The sequence below is a fragment of the Takifugu flavidus genome, chromosome 18 (genome assembly GCF_003711565.1).
Source record: "Takifugu flavidus isolate HTHZ2018 chromosome 18, ASM371156v2, whole genome shotgun sequence".
NCBI lineage: Eukaryota > Metazoa > Chordata > Actinopteri > Tetraodontiformes > Tetraodontidae > Takifugu > Takifugu flavidus.
The window spans coordinates 12,234,238-12,234,768 of NC_079537.1; positions in this window are offsets into that span (position 1 = coordinate 12,234,238).

Here is a 531-nt window from a genome sequence, read left to right on the forward strand (position 1 = left end):
GCTATGGACCAAGGTTTCCAATGAGCTCCTCCATGAGAACACACCTGACAGTGATGGAGGGGTTTGTCTGTGCTAATGACCCCCAAGCTCAGCCTTCCTCTGGAGTTTGTTGTGGATATTTGGTTGCGGATGAAGGTCCAGAGAAGGTTCACTGACCAAAGCCCCTGACCTGGAACTGGAGAAACAGATGATAAAATAAAGAAGTAAATGACATCAAACATCATGAATCACACGTGGTTGCTAAAATCACCAGACTTACCAATGTAAGAAAAGTCAGGAACCAACTGAACTGGACCTGTTCGCTTCTCACCATCTCTGGTCACTGTTATCTTCTGAGACAGAAAGTGCATTTTGATTGTTTTTTGTGACACCATTTACACTCCCTTCTCTCCGTCTCTGCGGACCCCCTCTGCATTAATGAAGTCCTCATCTCCTGGAACTCTGCTGCCGGTATTCCTTACTTACGAAGTAAACATGTATACCCATCATTATCTGTGACAGACGGAGGTAAAAAATGATCCCAAAAGGCCC